Consider the following 19,714-nt stretch of genomic DNA (forward strand, 5'->3'; position numbering starts at 1 on the left):
TAATGACTGGGTGCATTGAATATCTAACCCTTCATGAAAGGTCGGCGGGTCAAACCTGCCAGGATTGAACAGGGGGAGAGTATATGGCACCTACCGTACAGTGAAGCCACAGAAGCCGCGTGCTGTGACCAAGACACTCAGAACAGGTGCTGTTTACCACGCCTGGTAAATAACATACCCTAATATCGCTATGCATCAGGTGTGATTAGAAGAAAGACAAGCCTGGAGTCGGACACACTCTGACTCGGGGTCATCACCCTCCCTGTATCTGTCCTATCAGAATAGGGCATCCATCAGGGCTGTTATTGTACGTCTCAATCGCCTTCGGATAGGGGCCCCTGGAGTGTCCTAGGGGCCCCTGGAGTGTCACTTTCGAAACCGCACATTAGTTGGATACGTTTGTTGCGTCAGGGACAAGAGACACTGGTGGAATGTAATTGTAGGGGATGGCATTTATAAGGCATCTTATGGATATTCAATATTCATATAATTAAAAAAATTGCATAAATGCCTGAAGAGTTACTAAATGAACAAGGCTTTCAGATTTAATGTACGCATTATTGAACATTACAGACACGGATTTCATCCCCTCAATGCAAACTATGGGGCATATCAGCAACAACCGGCGATAATTATCGCTAAGCGCACTTAGCACTCGGATAATTATAACCGGCTAGCGTGGATTTTTATCGCTGAGATAGCGTGCTGTTAGCAACGCTTATCTCAAAAGCGATAAAAATCCTCAAGCTAACTGCCTAACGTGAGATTATCGCTGGAAACCCAGCGATAATTTCACGCAATGTGGCGTTAGCTTGCTGATAGGGACTTACAAACGTAGCCATGATATCCACCTTCCATAGGATATCATGGCTAAGTCAGTCCTGAAGCAGGTGTAAGGAAAGTAGCGAAAACAGGGGTTATCGCTACTTTTCTTGCCGCTATGCTTCATAGCGTGGGGCTTGATGATAGGAGAAGTCGCTTAGCGACATTTTTCCTGTCATGTCAGGTCAGGAACGCCCACTTTGCATCTCATTAGAGATGCAAAGCTGGGCGTTAGGAATTCCTACGCTAACCCAAGTTTTCACGCGTTAGCGTCAGCTTGCTAATTAGGCAATAAAATTATCGCCGCTTTACGTCCGAAAACAGCCGCAAAAGCGGCGATAATTCTATCGCCTCGCCTTGCTGATATGCCCTTTAGCTCTTTATTTAAAAGATTTTTAAAGACCTCTTTTGTTTACATTATGTTGTTGTGCTCACTGGAAAAGTATACAATGTGCTGCGAAGCAAAATGTTATGCACACTCCTCCTCATAGCAATATTTTCCAAGCACTGTCTAACGCATACCAGTTACTCAAGCAAAGCACATCAGGCTCTCAAGTATTTGGATATGTTGGGGATATGAGCGCTCTGTTCTGGAAATGCTACCAGCGAACGCCTCTCCTAGGGGCATATGTAGCAAACGATTTTGTATTCGCAAATGCTGCGAATCGCAAAAAAACAGCGTTTGCGAATACAAAATCGCAAAATGAGATGTATGAGGCATTTCAGCATCACAATCTTAAGGAATCGCTAATTTAGTGATTCCTTAAGTTTGCGTAAGCATTTAAGAAATCGCAAATTGCGATTCCTTAAATGCGTATGTAACACGCACCCAAGTTGTGCGATTTCTCCTTAAGAAATCGCAAATTACCACCAACTTCAAGTTGGTAGTAATTTGCGATTTCTTTGAAAAATTCACTTTTTGGCATTTTTAAAAGTGCCATGTGGCGCACATACATGCCCTTAGGGCATGTATGTGCGCCATATATGCACATATGCTAATTTCAGGGGTGCATCAAGGTGTCATCATGACACCCTTGCACCTTTGAAATTATTCTCAATTTGCGATAAGCAAATTGCGATTCGCAATTTGAGAAAGACTTCCCATTCATTGCTATGGGCCTCCTGGCCCATAGGAATGAATGGGAAGGTATTCCTTAATTGCGATTTCGCAATTTGCTAATCGCAATTAAGGAATTTTAAGAAATCGCAAAATTTGTGCGAATTTTTAGTTACATCCCGTTTTGCAATTCTCAAATAGCGATTCACAAAAAATCGCTATTTGAGAATCGCAAATGGAGATTTTGATACATATGCCCCCTACTCTTTCCTTATCACACACTGATGAACGGCACGTATTTTCCGAGTCGCAATTTGAGCTTTCTGGATGAAGGAGAACAGAACATTTTACTCATTTTTTTCCGTCTCGAGACTCATCGCTTCGGAGGACTAGCACACAGGGGCGCAACACAGGCCCCCACATACACGCGGTGCGGGCGGGCCCTCCAGCTGCAAGGGGCCCCCTCAGCACAGTAAAATCCGGAGCGGGACCCCCAGTGTACATTGCAGGGGGGCCCCTGTTCTGGAAAGTACATCACAGGCAGGGCAGAGCATGACAGGGGCAGTGAGTAGCGTGAGGTAGGCAGCTAGGGATCGGCGCAGTGCATCTTTCAACTGTATCCTGCAGTCCAAACTAGGGATACAAGGGAGCAGGCAGTTCTAGCAGTACTGGCAGGACACAACAGTTGGAGCCGGGAAGCTCCGGCGGGGAGGGCTGTGACACAGTCACGTTGCAAATTCCCACCCTTAGCATCTCTCCGCCCGCCACCGGCGTCATTTTAAGGAGGGTTGAGAGATAAGGGATGGTCGCAGAGATCTGCTGCGGGGTCAGCACCCTCCCCATTTGAGGATAGCACACTGTCGCTTCATGACCTTTATAAGAGAAGAAACCCCAAGCCATGAAGGGAGCTATGGAATAGCATGCTGCAGAACAAGAACCCGGATCCCAGCCACGCGATCGGTAAGATGGGGTTACTGTGAAAGTCTACAAATCCTCACCCCCCGGCCCCCCAAAAAGTATTTTAGTACTTAGTGGCTAGGTCAAACATACTTTTTCCTGGTGTTTTGCTGGTTTTTGACTTAGTTTGACTGGGATCCTGCTAATCAGGACCCCAGTCTATCTGCTTTCTCCCTAAATTGGTTGTTCATGTACTGTAGGTACACTCCAGATTGGATTCTGGGGTACCCTTATAAGTCCCTAGTATATGGTATACTATGCACCCAGGGCATAGGTACCCCAGAGGCCTCTCAGGGGCTGTAGCATGTATTATACCACCTCTGGGAGACCATTCAAAATGACACAGCAGGTCTGCTACAGCATCCAGTGTAAGGTGATGCATGCACCCCTTACTTAGATATAGGTTCACTATATCTATCCTATATCACTGCACATATAAACCTATCAGTCACCCCTATGGCAGGCCTTATCAATCCTGAAGGCAGGTTGCTGGGTTTTATGTGAGAGGGTGCACCTGCATGAGCAGAGCCCTTCTGCAGCCTTCGGAACCTAAATTCCGGGGTTGTTTGTGATGCAGCGAACCATATATACTTAAGTGCATTATAACCTCGCGGTAAATGCGAACTTTAAAATGGCTGCATGGAAACATGTTGTGTTTGGTGTCAAACACCTTGGAATCATACCTCAACACCAGTAACTGATGTGGGAGGTATGATTCCACCCTACTAGAGGGAGAATAATGACAGCACCGGTACAGCCGGTACCAACTTCACAGACCCTGGCATCACAAAATGGATGCTGCCAGCCACAGACACAAGTCTGCCCTCCTGCTGCTGGACGAAACTCCGGCAGGGGAGGCTGGACAATAGGTTTCCTGTCACAAGGAGGTGTGACCACCTCCCAGACAGAATTTAGTGTATTGGGGCTGGGTGGGTGCACTCTGAGAGTGCTTTGATGTCTGCACTGGGGGCACATTTGGTGTCCCTGTGCATAGACCAGCTCAAACCGGTTGCAGGGGCTATGAGCCCCTGTTCTGTTGCAAAACTGAACAAAGAACATGGGTATAGCCACCCCTCTGAACTGACCCTCCCATAGGTGGGTCCCCAGAGTTTGTCCCACCCATTCCTTGCGTATAAAGTAGGAACCCCTGGCTACAGGACTTTAGATTTACTTGGACAAAACTCTACTACAGAAACCAAGTACTTCAACTATCTACACTACGTTGGATGACCGAAGATTCTTCCTTGGAGTAAAGGAGTTACTCCCATGCAAGGCAGGCACCTGAAATGCATCTGACCGGTTTGCATCTACGCAGCTCCTGAAGGACTCCGAAGATTTTGCAACACAGGAGGTGGGCTCCCAAGCTTCCGTGAGGTCGACTAGTTCTCTCAGCAAACCCAGACCCCCAGCCCTCATGGGGACAGTGCAACCCGTACCCTGGACACCGTTCACATTTGCAGCAGAGAAGGGAACTTTAACTTTCAGTGGGCTTTCCTGGTTGCTCCAGACGTGCCCTGACTTTTGATTGCTTGGGGAGTCCCCAGGACCTTGCTGGTCCTCACCGAAGCATCTTTTCTCTTTCCGCATGGGTTGCAGTTGCCAAGGCTTGTTGGTCTCCAATCCGGACACTGACCCCCCCCCCCCCAGCACTCGTCATCCTTTGTGGGACAGCTCGCCTGCAGACTTTGGTCATCGTCGACATCTCCTGGTCTCCGTGGCTGCAGAGTCTAGCTTCACCTCATCTCACCTGAAACACCCGACATTGGTGGGAATTGGTCTATCGTGCCTCTGTTCTCCCTGAAGTGACCCAAACTCTGTCCCATTCAGGTTCTTCTCAGCTCCGATCCAGGCTTGGATCACACCGGACACTTCTCATCTTCCAGGCAGCAGCACTTCTTTGCAACACGCCATTGAAATCAACAAGTGTTTCCGACACCACTGACCCCTATGCACCCGGCTCTCCTGGGATAGGTAACATGGGTACCTCGGTACTCTCAAGGGTGCTGGCCTTAGAACCTTCTATGTTCCAAAGGGTTTGCTTAAAGTCCTCTCCTGAGTGTCCTTAATCTTTAAAATTCCAACCGCGACTTTCTTATAGGATTGTACGGAGCTCACAGCTTTGTTCTCACACTGCATGCGTCCCCCGTGGGTCCCCTGTGTCACTACCTTTGGTGGTTCCTTGGGGTCCCAGAAATTCTACGTGCTCTAGGCACTGTGTCTAGTCAAGTCATGGTTGTTATACAACTTTCTTAATTAATGGTTTGGTCTCCCCCGGGGCCAACTGTGTATTGTGCTATTTACTGTCGTTCTAGGGCTTTAATATTGTGTATACTGTTCTCTAATCTCATAAAGAGGTTAATAGATAGTGTTTAGAAATGTTCTCCTTTCATTTGGTCATTCAGGAGGTTATAATCTGGTAAACCAAGCTGCTTTACATTCCTTCGAGACTTAGCCTGAAGGCTGCTCTCCACTTACACACCAACTGACGGACTGATACAGACATTTACACAGTTTACTCACTAACCCATGCATTCAGTAAGATACGCCTAATCAGTCACTTATGCAATCAGTCACGCACCTAATAAATCATCCATTCAGACACGCATACACCCACTCATTCTTCAATACACCATGTCATATATATATATGTAAAACATATTTAAACTTTACAGAAACACACATTCACTGATGTCATCAGTGATGTCATCAGTGATGTCACTGACCATGTCATGAGTGATGTAATATGTGACGTCATGGCTGTAGCTTTCACTTTGGGCCCCCGCGCTGCAGAACTCAGGATGGCGGCAACTTGACCGTGCACTTACAGGGAGTTTTAACCCGCGGTTTTTATCTCAACTCTACAATTACATTAAAGTGACTGCCATTTTATTTTAAATTATCACGATCTCTTGAATCACCGCCTGCAAGTGTTGGCGTCTTTACTTAAAAGATTTGTTATTCGATTTTTCGCCTTAACCTAATTGCCTTCTCATCGTTGGCCTTTTCCTATAAAGCCCGTTATATCTATTTAACATTATTCAGTGGACATAGCATACTAGAAGAGACTCGCTGCCTTGTATTTTTCTCTTTTTAGTTTACGAATGCCCGTGTTCATTAGTATAATTCTTGTATTGGATCTCTTTTCAAACCAACAGTTTTAATACCAACAGTTTTAATGTGAGTGAATCCCGTAATTAACCTGAAATTACGGTCAAAAGCCAATATTATGGTTATCCTTAAAACAAACGAATAAATTAAGCCCTGAAGAAGGAGCTTGCTGAGTTGCATGGGATCTCCAAAACGCGCGTCAACGCTTTTTTCCTTGTCTATTTTTATTCCTACCTGTATGTTTTATTGTATTTTGTCATTCATTGTTTTGCTGAGTCTTTTGTTAGTTATTATTGTAGCCTTTCTTATGTGTTGAATTGGGAGGTTACATGTATTCTCGCTTATCGGCTCCCTAATTATTCTGTGTGCTGGGCTTAGGTTGTGTTTTATCTAATATCTGTGTTACTTTTTGTGCCATAAATAAAAATGAAGAAAAATGGATATACAATCATTAAGAAAAATATATTTTGATAAATAAATGAAACAAAAAAATCTTTTATAAATATACTCTTCGTCTGTGGGTGTACTTAATTTAATGGACTTATTGCCAATATTTGATGTATTAGTGTGAGTGAAGTATTATGTTTTTTGATATTTGTGATTTCCCTGTTTACTTCCCCACCTATTTAATTACCTCAGGGTCCCTCTTCCGTGATTTTGTTTATGTGACATCATCAGCAGTGCATTGTGGGGGCGCGAGTTATAGAGTTTTGTACGAGGGAAATGTCCAACTAACTATAACTAAAAACAGATATTGTTTTTACAACCATATTATTGAAAACAATATTAACAACAACGATAGCCATAAAAACAATATTACTTACCTGAAAAATCGATATTCTTGACAACAATATTTCTGCATCGCAATATTTTTGTTTCACAATATTATTTTTCTGATATTTCTGCAACTGGATATGTAAAACCCTCTATTTTGTCCAAATACCTCCATTGGCTTGTTCCTTGTCAACACTCTCCCACTGAACTCCCAACAGTCATTCAGGAAGCTCACGTCAGTCAGGTTTTTATGAGTGGTGATCTCTTAAGAGTGCATATACAAACAGGAGTGGGAGCATGCTCAGTACAGGCAAGCAAGCCTCTTTAGTGAAAGGGTTTAGAAGAATTCTCTTGTTTCATCACTACGACACCTGGTTACAGTGGGGCTGGTTTTTTGGTTTATTTGTGAATGTGATGAAGTGATGTGAATTAAAAATACCTCTGGGGTTTCTTATTGGTAAATACGTTATTCCTAGTGGCCCAGGGTATGTTTAAAAACAATATGTGGATAATATTTAAGACTAGTTATTTGGTCTTAATTATCACTGGTCTACATGTTTCAGCCCCATTTGAAAAAATTGTAGGGCTTTCTTCAGGACCTATCTAATATGCTAGTGGTGATAAATAGTAAAAAATGTGAGTGGTAAAAATTATACCACGTGTATTTGCATTTTAAGCACACACACTAAGGTGTGCTATGCATGCTGAGGACTAACTGATATTAGGGTCCACTGTTACGACTGTACCTGTAAAAAATAACAGAGACAGAACAACACAAGAAACAAAAACTTGCTATATAGAAATTCATCACATACCATATTTGTGGTTTGCACGGCATTCAGTGTCACGCATACATGTTACCACACTCAGACGCATATCATGCAAGCGATTTCAAATGAACAATTCATCATGCATGTGACATATTAGTGTACATGCATAGGCTACAAAGGCGCTTAGTCGTAGCCTTACTGGAAAATGCTTAACTGCGTGGGTCTTGTGGTGCAGTTAAACATGTGGACTACCGTTCTAGTTAAGTGATAGTCAAAATATCGGGAGCAAAAAGCAGCTGCGTGATGCCGGTTTGCACCATGTAGTAATTTTGGTGGTATCACTATTGCTTCGTGAAAGCCTGCATATGTAGACTGTTAGCGGCTTAAAAAAAAAAAGGTGCTAAGTCGCCCGTCACATATAATTACTTTAGTTATCAGATTTCCACAACTAATCTTGTCCCGGGAGGATCGAGCCCCTATTGTCACACTCTGTAAAAGAAAGGAGGGAGGAGGAAAATAATTAGTTCCTGGCATGTCGCTGAGAGTAATCAGCGTGTTGTGGCATAAAATAAAGGGCTACGTAAGAAGTACGCCGCCGATATTCCAAAAGCTTAACGCCCAATATATAAGAAAAGTCTTACTTCGTCAAGGTGCTTGCCCGCTTTTAAGCCTACTAGGGTCTCCTCGGGTACAGGATGCATCCCGATGTGGTGACCGGAGCCGGATTTTGGAACACAAACCGCGGGAAACTTCCTGGTTGTGTACATGACATGTCACTGTGTTGGAAGCTACCGCGCGTGTGGTGTGAAAACAACGAGACCGCCTCAACAGGGTGCGTGGAGCGCTTAGGTGATGATGTCTTGTGGAGCGTCTGCATTACCGTGGTTGCTAGGTAACTTCTCGAGATGTCTATGCGGGCTAGTCGTACAGCCACTAAGGGCGCTACAGGACTGATAATGTTAAACACAAGATCTGTGTACACTCGACTAAATTTTAAGTTATATGGTTTTATAAAAAGAGGCTATCATTGGAGTGCAGAGGATGGGGGCCCCTAAACGGATTGTGTTCGACATTTGGATGCCATAGACTATATGGTCCATATCAAACTCTGTGATAAACCACGCAATGGGAGAAGTCAATAGCCTGGTCCCTTCCTCATTGATCAAAATGTACTTCACATAGTCCCATAGGGACCGGATAGGCTGTGTAAGTGTGCTAAGATGCACAGTGGAAGTCTGGCAAGCAATAGATCATTTGTTGAGACTATTCTATGGTATATTATCGTTCAATCCATGAAGATGGGTGGACAGCCGGTATATCCAACGTAGCTCCTTCTCCAGAAGTTGTTGCTGTACATTTGTGGTATTTGGCTCCAGTTGTTCAATAACAAACCACTCCGTGTCATTTGTTGTATGCCCTTATTCCAGGAAATGGTTCGTCATTCGTGTTGTATTGCGTTTGCAACAAATGTTCACAGATATGTGTCTTGACCCTACGACTGGTCATGCCTATGTACCTTAAATCACAAGGACATGTGATGAGGTAGATGGCATTATTAGTGTTACGGTTCGTGTGCTTATGTATTTGCCATATTTTACCTGGTTCTACATTCAGGCTTTTGGTGTTTTTTGTTAAATGGCATACACTGCAGTCACCACAAGGGTGGTGCCCAGTCACTTTTGGGAGCCCCCATGCATTGTGTATAGTGTTGATTGCTCTTGTGTGCTGCTGGGGTCTGGTGGGCACCAAACTGTCTTTGAGGTTTCTCCCTTTCCTGTATGCAAAGAGTGGCTTCTCCCATTGTTTCTTCCCTATATTCAGTATTTTCAAGTGTTTTTGGATAATGCGTGCAACCTGGTTTGATACTGGATTGTAAGTGTAATGTTAGGAGGATAGTTGGTTCTGTCTGAGGTTTCTGTTCAAGGAGTCCTTCCCTGTTTTGATTGCGTGCCCTCTTTTTAGCATTGTTTATAATCCTGTCTGGCTATCCACGTTCTTTCAGCCTAGAGTAGAACATCTGGGCTTGGTGTTTGAAGTCTTGCAAGTTGCTACAATTTATGCACAACCTTAAGTACTGTCCATAGGGTAGATTTTCCCTTAGTGTCCGACTTTGGAAGCTGGTGTAGTGGTGTCGGGAGTTCCTTGCTGTGGCTTTGAAGTGGGTCTTGGTTTCAAGTTTGCCATTTACGTTTGTTATATTTAGATCAAGGAACGTGATCGTGATCAAGGAACGTGATGGTTTTCTTGCTTGTAGTCAGGGTTTTAAGTGGGAAAAAAACTGGGGGTGCTCTAAAAGGGGCGGGGCACACCTCTTAAAGGGGTGTGGCCTATCCAAGTAGGGGCGTGGTGTAAATACAGATATGTATGGATAACGCCATACACCCTCCCCAGAGGCGCAAGTAGAGCCAAATTTCGAGGGGGGGGGGGCTAAGAAAACATTTTGGGAGGGGGGCTAATTCTTCAAGCAATAGGTAGAGTGGAGCTGCAGGGGCACTACAAAGGGGTGAAAAACAACAAAGCCTCATTAACAAGCAAATGGTCTTTTAAAGACCTGTGAAGTACTCGGATGCTGCTGTGTGTGTTTGGAGGCTGGTTGCTGGATCGCAATCTTACGCTTACCAAAAATAAGGCGCTAAATCTATGAAATTACACGTTTTTTTATTATCCCTAGTGGCACGCCACAGATGCTTTTTGGTGGGCGCTGCTCTTGCTCCTGGGCCCCAGAAACTCCTCATCCCAGACATTTACCATTTGTGAGTCCGACGGTGATGTATTCATTAGGTTGTTGACACTGTCAACCACTTTCGAGTAAGTGTGCCCTGACCTCGCATAATGTGCAGTGTGTCTGGGCTGGCGAGGGTGCACACTTACAAGTGCACGGCCGCGCACATCTGCCAGTAGGGCAGCCACTTTATCAAGAGAAAAGCGCTGACCATGGTACACTGCTTATTTTATAATGGAAGTGACAATCTCTTACATCCAGTAATAACTGTTTTTGTATTTGTCTGCATACAGCGCAGTTAAAGTACTGCCTCCAAAAGACACGTTTATTGTTTAATATCATGGTTACACAATTGTTTTACATTACAATGAACAAACCTAGTGCCCTTCCATTTCAACTCCTTTGCTGCAGTTTCAAGATCTTAGTTTCTTGTTACTCAAATGGGTTTAACTTCTGATATTTAACTATTTCCATGGACTTCATTGCTTGATTTTGCTTGAGGGAAAGTGTCACTCATAGATGTTGAATGTCACTCCCAGGTACACTGAAACTATGAAAATGTCACCCATAAGCAATCTGAAACCTTGGAAGCTATGAACGCTGTAGGAGAGTAGGATCTGCTTCACATGGGTACCCCCACGGTTTGCAGGTGTATCACTGTTTTTCGACCCTAGTCTGGCTGTGGCCTTGCTAATCAGGACCACAGCCTAGCTGCTTCCTTTCTAAAATGGTTTCCATGTACATTGGGAACATATCTGATTGGATTCTGGAGTACCTTATAAGCCCCAAGTATGTGGTATACTATGTACCTAGGGCATAGGTACCTGAGAGGCCTACCAGGGGCTGAAGCATGTATTATGCCACCCCTGGGAAGCACTCCAAAATGGCATCACAGGTATGCTACTGCAGCCTGGGTAAGGGTGTGCTTGCACCCCTTACAGTGGTATAGGCTACCTATGTCACTACCATTGCACACACATATAAAACCTATAAGTCACTCCTTTGGAAGGCCTTAACAATCCTGAAGGCAGAGTGCTTGGTTTTTATGTGAGAGGGTGCCCCTGCATGAGCAGAGCCCCTCTGCAGCATTCTGAGTATCTAATCTGATGCTGTTTATGGTGCAGCCTGACCATATACTCTTAAGTGCATTATAACCTCGCGGTAAATGCTAACTTTGGGATGGCTGCACGGAAACATGTTGTGTTTGGAATACTACCCCCCTGCCAGTTCTGGCATCGGGGGTAGCATTCCACCCTTCTAGAGGGAGAGACATGTTTACACTGGCTAAACCAGGTCGGACTTTCTACAGCCCTGGCATCACAAAATGGATGCCTCTGCCACAGACACGGGTCTGGCCTCCTGCTGCTGACCGAAACTCTGGCAGGGGAGGCCTGGACAATAGGTTTCCTGTCCCAGGGAGGTGTAACCACCTCCCCAGACAGGCAGATGTATATTGGGGCTGGGCAGGAGCACTCTCTGGTGCTTTGAAGTCCTGCACTGGGGGCACACTTGGTGTCCCTGTGCATAGTCCAGTTCAAACCGGTTGCAGGGGCTACCTGCCCCTGCTCTGGCATGAAACTGGACAAAGGAAATGGGTGTAACCACCCCTCTTTCCAAACCCTCCCATAGGTGGGTCCCTAGAGTATGTCCAACCACCAAACTTAGTATAAGTATGGGAACCCAGTCCTTGCGACTTTAGATTACCCTGGATGAAACTCTGCAATATATATCCTGGACCTTCGACGTTCTATCCTGACTAGAAGACTGAAGAAATCTCCCTTGGAGTCAAGGAGTGACTCCCCTGCTTGGCAGGCACCAAAGAAGCAACTGTCTGGGTTGCAATTCCGAAGCTCCCGTTGGACACCAAAGTCTCTGAATCAACAGAGGTAGATTTCCTGACTACCCCGAGGCTACCCTTAGTCCACAGCGAAGCTGAGGCCCCTGGCTATCGTGGGTGACGAGGAACCATGACCCCTGGACACCGTGTACTATTGTTGGTACATCGACTTCTTGTGTTTTCCTGAAGTTCTGCTTTGGGCTCCGAGTAGCCCAAGCCTTGAGCATTGACTGCACTGAAGATCTCTGGCCTCCACTCCAAGAGTGACCCGTGGGCCGGGTTCCAGTGCAACCGCTCAAGGCTTCTTTGCGATTCCTAGCCCATTGGCTAGTGGGTCCCCATGAAGGCAACTCCTCTTCTACTTAGACTTCCCTGATTGCTCCAGACGTGCCCTGACTTACCCTTGCTGGGTGAGTCCCTCAGACCTTGCTGGTCTGCACCGACGTCCTTCTTCTCTTTCCACAAGACTTGCCATTGCCAAGGCTTGTTGGGTCCAATCTGGTCGCCGAAACCACAGCACTCAACAAACTTTTGTGGGACAGCTCGAATCTGGCTCGTGGACTTCGTCGACACCTCCTGGACCTCGTGGCTGAAGAGTCAAGACACCCGTCAACTCACCTGAAGCACCCGACATCTGTGGGCATAGGTCCATCCTGCCCTAGGTCACTGGCAAGCGACCCAGACTCTGTCCCCTCTGCTATCAGGTTCCTTCCATCCTAGATCCAGGCTTGGATCTCTTCAGACACTTCTCCTCTTCACGGCAGCAGCAGTTCTTCGCCAGCTTCCATTGTAATCGACGACGCGACCCGACACCAAAAGACACCTATGCACCCGGCTTCCCTGGGTGAGGTAACACGAGTTCTCCGGTGCTCCCGTGGGTGCTAGCCCTAGAACTTCTTAAGTCCAAAAGGGTTTGGTCCTAACTCGATTCTAAGTGTCCCTAATCTTTAAATTTCCAACTGCGACATTGCCCATAGAAGCTAACGGGAACCCACGGTAGTGTTTACACACTGCACACGGCCCCCGTGGGTCCCCTGTGTCACTACCTTGGGTGGTACCTTGGGGTCCCAGTGATTCTACAGGCTCTAGGCCTTGTGTCTAGTTTAGTCGTGGTTCTTATAGCACTTAATTGATATATAGTTTGGTACGCCCCAAACATGTATTTGTGCTATTACTGTTGATTGCTAACTTATAAATTAAGTACTTCGAACTCCAGTCTCATAAAGAAACTAGAGGGGTGTGTTTTATCTTAAATACATATATTTTAAATATATACCTGGTGTGGTTGTCCTTTCATTTGATCATTCAAGAGATTATAGACTGGTAAAACAAGCTGCTTTACATTCCTTCAAGACTTAGCCTGAAGACTGCTCTCCATAGCTACCACTAGGATAGCTTTCAATAAAGGTTGTCTTTAACCAATCACCATAAGGGGTTGTTTGGACTGATACAAGGTGCCCACTAGAACTAGTGGACAGCATATATCAGGCCAACTTCTCACATTGGTGTGCAGCGTGAGAGATTCCAGCTTGCTATTATTTTACCAGATAATCTCAATTGAATTGATCAACTGAAAACCACTAAAGGTACCTGAGGTACATATAATATCAAGTTTAGTTACAGTAAGTTCTACTGAACTTAGAGTTGTGTGTTAAGGGATAGCACACCCTTCCCACAACTCAAGAGAGTTTAGTAGGCCACACTAGTGTAGGTAGTGCAATACACCACACCACATTAGTAATATTTAGTCAGCCAGGAACCAGTGGGTCCCTGCCAGAAGCCAGTGGGCTTCTCCCCTATAAATATGAGGATCTCTCCTTTGCACAGTTAGGGCCTTATGTTCCATTAGGAAGCTGAAGACAGGCAAAAGCCCAAACACCCAACATCTCATAAAGATACTTAAGTTGGATGATATCTCAGGGCCTGATGGGGTAGGTAGTGTGATCGGGGCAGCAGGTGAGGGTGGGCATAGGGGTAGAAATTCCCTTGACCCTACCTCTAATGCTGATCAGACTGATGACAATGATCAGAATCTGGTCAACCCAGCTCTCCTGGAGGAGGATGAGGAGGATGACAACAATGCTCCCTCCTTTATTCCTCCAGGAAGAGTTGAAAGTAGGGCTAGAAGGGATAGATCTCTCTCAAGGGGATCTTTCCAGTCTAACTCCTCTATAGGGACCCCTCCCTCTGCTCACAGAGGGAGGGAAGCCTCCCAGGAGAGGAGAGAGAGACTTCTGAAGTATGAGCAAGACAAGTTCAACCTCAGAAAGCAGCAGATGGCCCTAGATAGGGAAGCCCTAGAGCTCTACAGAGCTAGTAAAAAGGAGGGACTAGAGTCCCTTGGTGGCAGCAATTTCCCTACAGATAGGGAGAGGTCTTATGACCATAGAAACCTAAGTAAGATTGTCCCTCCCTCCCAGAGTGGGGATGATATCCACAAATGGATAATTGCCTTGGAGAGGGCCTGTAAAGTACAGAAGGTCCCTCAATGTCAGTGGGCAGCAATCTTATGGCTCTCCTTTGCAGACAAAGGTAGATATAAGCTCCTCACTGTAAGAGAAGAGGATGCTGATGATTACCAGGTCTTGAAAAGTGCACTGATAGATGGGTTTGGCCTAACCACTGAACAATACAGGTTAAAGTTCAGAGACACCCAAAAAGCACAAAATCCAGACTGGGTTGACTTTGTTGACTGTGCTGCTAAGGCTCTGGAAGGTTGGTTATTGGGCAGTAAAGTGTGTGACTTCTTAGGATTGTACAATCTGATAATGAGGGAGCAGATTCTTAATAACTGTCAAAATCAGCTGTTGCACCAGTACCTGGTAGACTCTGATCTGACCTCTCCCCAAGAATTGGGAAAGGAGGCTGAAAAATGGGTCAGAACCAGGGTGAGGCAGAAGGTACAGAACCAAGGTGGTGACCCTAAGAAGCAGGATTCTAAGAACTCTGACAAGGGTGGGGACAAGGGTAAAGACCAGAAGTCTTCTCAAGGGCCCCAAAAATCTTCTTCTAATGGAGAGTCACAGTCAAGTAAGGGAAAAGGCCAAAAGAAACCTTGGTGCACAATCTGTAAACAGAAAAATCACTGGACCAGTGACTGCACCAAGTCCAAATAATCTACTCCAGCCACCATTGCCCCTAAGGCAACTGTTCCCCCTAGTACAGCTACAAAAGGTGGTGGCAATGTTCAGAATAAGGGTGTAGTAGGGTTGACCCTGGGTTCTGAGATGGACTCTGGCCTAGTTCCAACTCAGGCTGTTCTAGTCTGTGATGGGGGCATGGATATGTCCCCCTTTGTGAGCCCCAGTAATCTGGGCAAATGCAGACAGCAGCCTTTAATAAATGGAGTAGAGGCTTGGGCATTCAGGGGCACAGGATCAAGTGTCACAATGGTGACAAAAGATCTTGAGGATCCTGGGCAGATTATACTTGGTGAAATGTATCAAGTGACCAATGCTAGCAATGTCAGAACAGACCATTCTCTGGCAGTAGTTAACTTCTCCTGGGAAGGGGTCACTGGCCTTAAGAAGGTTGTGGTAAGTGCAGACCTACCAGTACAGTGCTTGCTTGGCAATGATATAGAGACTTCAGCTTGGGCTGAAGTGGAGCTCAGGACACATATAGAAATGTTAGGGATCCCTGCTCATGTCTTTGCTGTGACTAGGTCACAGGCCAAAATGTCTAAAGCTGGACAGGCCCTGGATTCTGGAAAAATGGACCAGGGGCCTACCAAGAGGAGAAGCAGTAGGGTTAAGGCAGAGCCTTCCCACCTGACTCAGAATGCTGATCAGTCTCCTCAGGGAGATGATCTTGAGCCTGAAGAAGGAACTGTCCCAGAGGAGCTTGAACCTGACCAGGTTGAGTTTTGGGGACAGGGGGCACTTCCAGGTCTGATCTGAGCCAGGAACAGAATACCTGCCCCTCTCTTGAACCCCTCAGAAAGCAAGCTGCTGATGAGGCTGCTGGGAATGCTAGCGGCACCCATCACGTTTATTGGGATGATGGACTCCTTTACTCAGAGAGTAGAGACCCCAAGCCTGGCGCATCCAGGAGGTTGGTTATACCTCTGAAGTTTAGGGGCTTCCCATTGACACACGCCCATGATATTCCCCTAGCAGGACACCTGGGCCAGAACAAGACTTGGGGCAGAATTGTCCATCCCTTTCACTGGCCCCACATGTCTGAAGACACAAAGGAGTTTTGTCGCTCCTGTGTGACCTGCCAAGCCAGTGGCAAAGCAGGTGGCACTACAAAGGCCACCTTGATACCACTACCTGTGGTAGGGGTTCCCTTTGAGAGGGTTGGGATTGATATTGTTGGTCCCATGGATCCTCAGACAGCATCTGGGCACAGATTTATACTGGTGTTGGTGGATCATGCCACCAGGTACCCAGAAGCAATTCCCCTAAGGACCACTGCAGCACCTGTAGTGGCAAGAGCTCTCTTGAGTGTGTTCTCAAGAGTAGGCTTTCCTAAGGAGGTAGTATCTGACAGGGAGGCAAAATTCATGTCTAGTTACTTGACTGCTATGTGGAAGGAGTGTGGAGTGAACTACAAGTTCACCACACCCTATCACCCACAGTGCAATGGTTTAGTTGAAAGATTCAACAAAACCTTATAGGGCATGATTAAAGGACTCCCTGAGAAGCTTAGGCGAAAATGGGACCTACTCTTGCCCTGCCTTTTATTTGCATACAGGGAGGTGCCTCAAAAGGGGGTTGGTTACAGTCCATTTCAACTTTTGTTTGGCCACCCTGTCAGGGGTCCATTGTGTTTGGTGAAGGAAGGATGGGAGTTACCTCTCAAGCCCCCAATGCAAGACATAGTGGACTATGTACTTGGTCTCCGCTCCAGGATGGCTGAATACATGAAAAAGGCAAACAAAAACCTTGAGACTAGCCAGGAACTGCAAAAAGCCTGGCATGACCAAAAGGCTGTACTGACTGTTTACCAGCCAGGACAGAAGGTGTGGGTGTTGGAGCCTGTGGCCCCAGCAGCCCTCCAGGACAAATGGAGTGGCCCCCATACAATAGTTGAACAGAAAGGGGAGGTTACCTACTTGGTAGACCTTGGAACACCTAGGAGTCCCCATAGGGTACTTCATGTCAACAGACTTAAACCATATGTTGACATGGCAGACATGGGCTTGCTCATGGCTACTGATGAAGGACAGGAGGAAGAGAGTGACCCACTCCCTGACCTGCTTTCAAAGAACCCTGAAGATGGGTCAGTTGATGGTGTAGCCTTGGCAGGCAGCCTCACTGCTCAGCAAAACACTGACTGCAGAAAACCTCTCAGCCAGTTTAGACATATGTTTTCTCTGACTCCAAGTCAGACCACCGGGTGCACTCATGAAGTGGACACTGGGGACAGTCTACCTGTGAAGAATAAGATCTACAGGCAACCTGACCATGTCAGGGACTATATAAGGACAGAAGTCCAAAAGATGTTGGATTTGGGTGTGATTAAACCCTCAGTTAGCCCTTGGGCTAATCCAGTATTCCTGGTACCTAAACCGCACACCACAGATGGCAAGAGAGAAATGAGGTTTTGTGAAGACTACAGGGGTCTCAATGCAGTCACTAGGACTGATGCCCATCCCATCCCCAGGGCAGATGAGCTGATAGATACTTTGGTCTCAGCCACGTTTCTAACCACATTTGACCTGACAGCTGGCTGCTGGCAGATCAGACTAGCTGATGATGCAAAGCCAAAGACAGCATTTTCTACCCCTAGTGGGCACTATCAGTTTGTGGTAATGCCCTTTGGTTTGAAGAATGCCCCTGCCACTTTCCAAAGGTTGGTGAATCAAGTCCTTACATGCTTGGAAGACTTTAGTGCAGCATATCTAGATGTTATTGCTGTCTTTAGCTCCACCTGGGAGGATCACCTGGTCCACCTGAGGAATGTTTTGGAGGCCCTGCAAAAAGCAGGCCTAACTATCAAGGCTACTAAGTGCCAGATAGGGCAGAGTCAGGTTGTGTACCTGGGCCACCTTGTAGGTGGAGGCCAGGTTCAACCATTGCAGAGCAAAATCCAGACCATAATGGAATGGATTGCTCCAACTACCCAGACTCAGGTGAGAGCCTTCTTAGGTCTGACTGTGTACTATAGGAGATTTGTCAAGGGGTATGGATCAATAGTGACACCCCTGAATGACTCAACGTCTAAAAAGATGCCCAAAAAGGTTCAGTGGACAGCTAGCTGTCAAAAGGCATTTGATGACCTGAAGCAGGACATGTGCACTGCTCCCATTTTGCAGAGTCCTGACTACTCCAAGAAGTTCATTGCCCAAACAGATGCATCTGAATTGGGGGTTGGGGCTGTACTGTCACAATTGAATGAAGAAGGTCAGGATCAGCCAGTAGCTTTAATAAGCAGAAGGCTGACCCCTAGATAGAAACGTTGGTCAGCCATTGAGAGGGAGGCCTTTGCTGTGGTTTGGGCTTTGAAGAAGTTGAGGCCATACTTGTTTGGTACTCACTTCCTTGTTCCGACAGACCATAAGCCCCTCTTATGGCTAAAACAAATGAAGGGTAAAAATCCCAGACTGCTTAGGTGGTCCATTTCCCTACAGGGGTTGGACTCTACAGTGGAACATAGACCTGGGAGTAACCATGCCAATGCAGATGGACTCTCTAGGTATTTCCACTTAGAACATAAAGACTCAACTGGTCAAGGTTAGTTTAATGTCCCTGCGTTTGGGGGGGGGGGTTGTGTAGGAGAGTAGGATCTGTTTCACATGGGTACCCCCACTTTTTGCTGGTGTTTCGCTGTTTTTCAACCTTAGTCTGGCTGTGGCCCTGCTAATCAGGACCACAGCATAGCTGATTCCTCTCTAAAATGGTTTCCATGTACATTAGGTACATATCTGATTGGATTCCGGAGTGCCTTATAAGCCCCTAGTATATGGCATACTATGTACCTAGGGCATAGGTACCTCAGAGGCCTACCAGGGGCTGCAGCATGTATTATGCCACCCTTGGGAAGCACTCCAAAATGGCACCACAGGTCTTGTATTGCAGCCTGGGTAAGGGTGTGCTTGCACCCCTTACAGTGGTATTGGCTACCTATATCACTACCATTGCACACCCATATAAAACCTATAAGTCACTCCTATGCCAAGCCTTAACAGTCCTGAACACAGAAACAATGATCATTTAAATACTACTATGCTTATTATATTATATACACCTTCATACATGTATTTTGAATACAGTGACAAACAACAACACACACAAGGCATCAAGCAGACCATAAAACTCTGGCCTATTTAAAAAGAGATTGTATAATCCCAGAGGTCATCAGCGGGGTTTCCTGCCTCTGGCATCTCACCACGCCCGAAGGCTCTGCCTGCATTGTTGAGTTGGAAAGGCAGCAGCACACAGACACTCCAGTTCATCAATCGTTGGATACTCCATTTCAGAATACAGGTTTTTGAGAATCTTCCAAAGGTACTCGGTAGACAGTTTTGAGACTATCAGTTGCAATCATATCCAAAGTGTGGTTTCTGGTGCTGAAAATTATTCCACTCAATCAACTGCAGAACTCTTAAAAGGAGTGGCAACGCTCCTAACGATGGCACCTGCTATCTTCCACAGAACAGGCAGGCAGGCAGGAGTTCAATGTCCACATCATAAATCCCTTGTGAAGGCAATAAAGTTCCG

This window comes from Triturus cristatus, chromosome 10, assembly GCF_964204655.1.
Source record: "Triturus cristatus chromosome 10, aTriCri1.1, whole genome shotgun sequence".
Classification (NCBI taxonomy): domain Eukaryota; kingdom Metazoa; phylum Chordata; class Amphibia; order Caudata; family Salamandridae; genus Triturus; species Triturus cristatus.